The sequence below is a fragment of the Papaver somniferum genome, unplaced genomic scaffold (assembly GCF_003573695.1).
Source record: "Papaver somniferum cultivar HN1 unplaced genomic scaffold, ASM357369v1 unplaced-scaffold_10, whole genome shotgun sequence".
Classification (NCBI taxonomy): domain Eukaryota; kingdom Viridiplantae; phylum Streptophyta; class Magnoliopsida; order Ranunculales; family Papaveraceae; genus Papaver; species Papaver somniferum.
Window position 1 is genome coordinate 15,954,656 of NW_020618825.1, and position 2,852 is coordinate 15,957,507.

The following is a 2,852-nucleotide window of genomic DNA, read 5'->3' on the forward strand; positions in this document are numbered from 1 at the left end:
TGTGGTAAAGTACCTATCCCTGGTCCCTTGTCATCAATTGAGAAGAACTGTTTTTTAGAACAACTTAATTTTGCCTTGATTTTGTTCCATTCCAGTTTTGGTGTCCGTTCCATCTTTTAGATGGTTCAATCCTTTTTACCATCTATTATCAAATAAAAAAAATTCTCTCTCGTTCAAAAATAAATAAATGTAGATAAGTTTGTCACAAACTGCACCGCCCATCCGTTTCCATTTAAATTTGTCGTTGGATTTTTGCGGATTCCGGTGACAGGGAAGATAAACAAAAATAGGGCTCTTCCATGAACAAATAATTTTCTGACTGGCAGGGTTGAGCAGAACCATTGGAACCCGACCCAGCAGAATGGACGGCTGTACTTATTTAACTTAATTCACGCTAAGTTGGATAAACACCTGCAAAAATTCTAGACATACAACATTTTTGACAACAATAAAACAATCCTGTCACATAATTTTTAATTGTAGGGTCCAAAAATGGACCCTCTGTTAATTCCATATGAGGGGTTGTTTTAGTGTTGTCTAAAATGTTATTTGTCTAGAACTATTCAAATACCTGACCGCACGGTGGAACTCACAGCAGTGGGACCACCGTATCCCTCTTCTACAGACAACAGTGTGACTTCCAACTAGTAAACATGGTATAACCAACTTAACTAATAATTGTGATTGTCATCAAGTGGGATTTGTTGTTGGATTTTATGATTTGGTTTGTATTAGTAAAAGAATTAAGCAGAGAAAGTAAATTAGGATTCATTTAATTTGGAAACACCCAAAATTTCAAATTATGTCTTGGTACTTCCACACCTATATGATTACCTAAACTAAATCGATACCAAAAAGGTTTTATACCATTGGAAAATATGATTAGGAAATGAATTAAGGATTTGCATTACAGTCATATGACTACCGAAGATATGAAAATAGATAATTAGTAAGTGATACTATCATAATCATATTATTTCGGTCAATAATTGCACGCACTGAATGATTTTATATACGCTAATCATATCAATATATTATCAACATTTCTCTCGTACGTATGTTTCCAAGTTCTTGTTCGAAGGAACTGTTGAGATTATAATAGTCCCATATTGTCTGGGTTATTTAAGATCCTGCAATTTATAATTATATGTGCCTCTCCACTCATTGCTAATTGGTTTTGAGTTGGATGCCCACATTCTAACATGGTATCAGAGCAGGCTATTTGCGACGAGTCATTAGACCGCGTCTTTACTCTGCGTCAACGAGGCTACACGTGAGGGGGCGTGTGACCGCGCCTTTACTCCGCGTCACCCGACTTAATTGTTCCACGTGTTAGACCCAACGAGGCTACACGTGAGGAGGCGTGTTGAGATTATATAGTCCCACATTGTATGGGTTATCTAAGATCTTGCGTTTATTATGAGCCTCTCCACTCATTGCCAATTGATTTTGAGTTGATGCCCACATTCTAACGGGAGCCAGTCTAAAGAATTATACCAGATGATCAACTCTAGGATTTAGCGCGATCACAGGAGCCGTCATTTGAATCTTTCAATGGGTTAAGAGTATCTTATACTTCAACAGTTATAATATGGAAATTGGTTAATTAATTATACGAGACATGTACCCGTGCTACACACCGTACATATTTTTCCTTTTCATTTGGTGTGAGCGGGGCTTCGCCTCGTCCCATGGCGATGCAGTTTTGATTTGATAAGCACGGGGATTCGCCTAGTCCCGTGGCAATGCAGTTTTGATTTGGTCTGCGCGAGGCTTCGTTCCGCACCGTGGTGATGAATTTTTGATTTGGTGTGGCGGACAAAATATATTAAATAGGTGGAGAATATGTGTACATTTTATTTATATCTTTTAACTAGGTGTGCGCGGGGCTTTTCCCCACCATGTGGCAATGCATTTTTGATTTGGCGCTCGCGAGCATCGCCCCTCCCCATGGCGATGCATTTTTGATTTGATGTGGTGGGGCAAACCGCAAATATATTAAATAAGTGGAAAATATATGCATATTTAATTTATTTTTTCCATTTATTTTCGCAGGTAATATGTGAATTGTTTTCCCTTTTATATATTAATTGGAAAAAAGGTCCTAATATAGTAATTACTCGATTTCCAATTTAAATTTGGATTTCCGTAAAATTCCAAACAAGGTAAGTTAGGTTTTCCTTTCTCATCTAAATATTGAATTTGGTTTCCTTTTTTAATAAGGAAACAATATCTAAATATTTATTTTTTTAATTTTTTCCTATTTTTTTTAAACCAATCATATTTTGCCAAGTATCCTCACCAAAACGCTCGTTTCACAAAATTCAAATAAGACTATTTTGTTCGTTAGGAAGCGATACGTGGAAGTTTTATTTGTCTAAACCTTTAAATCCTTAGATACGTGATACCGATTAGCATTGACGATAACAGTGAGTGATCTTTAAATATATGTTGCATGAAATCTTACTTACTCTCCAAAGTGTAGTACAACTAGTACGTATTAGTTAATCAACATATTGTGAATTTAGCTAAGTATTTAAAAGACGTAGCCTGCACACCAGAAGAATTCGCTCTAGTCGTTGTCCAATGACACTACACCAAATTTAACGCTTAACAACAGCTTAAATCTGTTGCTGACTGGGCTTGCAACAGATATTTGCCGTTGTTAAACACGCTGTCGCAGTTTTTCGCAACAGCTCTAGCTCTGTTGATAATTTCGGTCAGCAACGGAAGTCGCAATATAAACCGTAACGAAACAAAACTTTAGCAAAAAGCAAGATCTGTTGCTAATTTTAGAGTTATTCCAGAATTTTTTTTATTAGAACAAGATGTAGTTGTTCTGGTTCAGATTT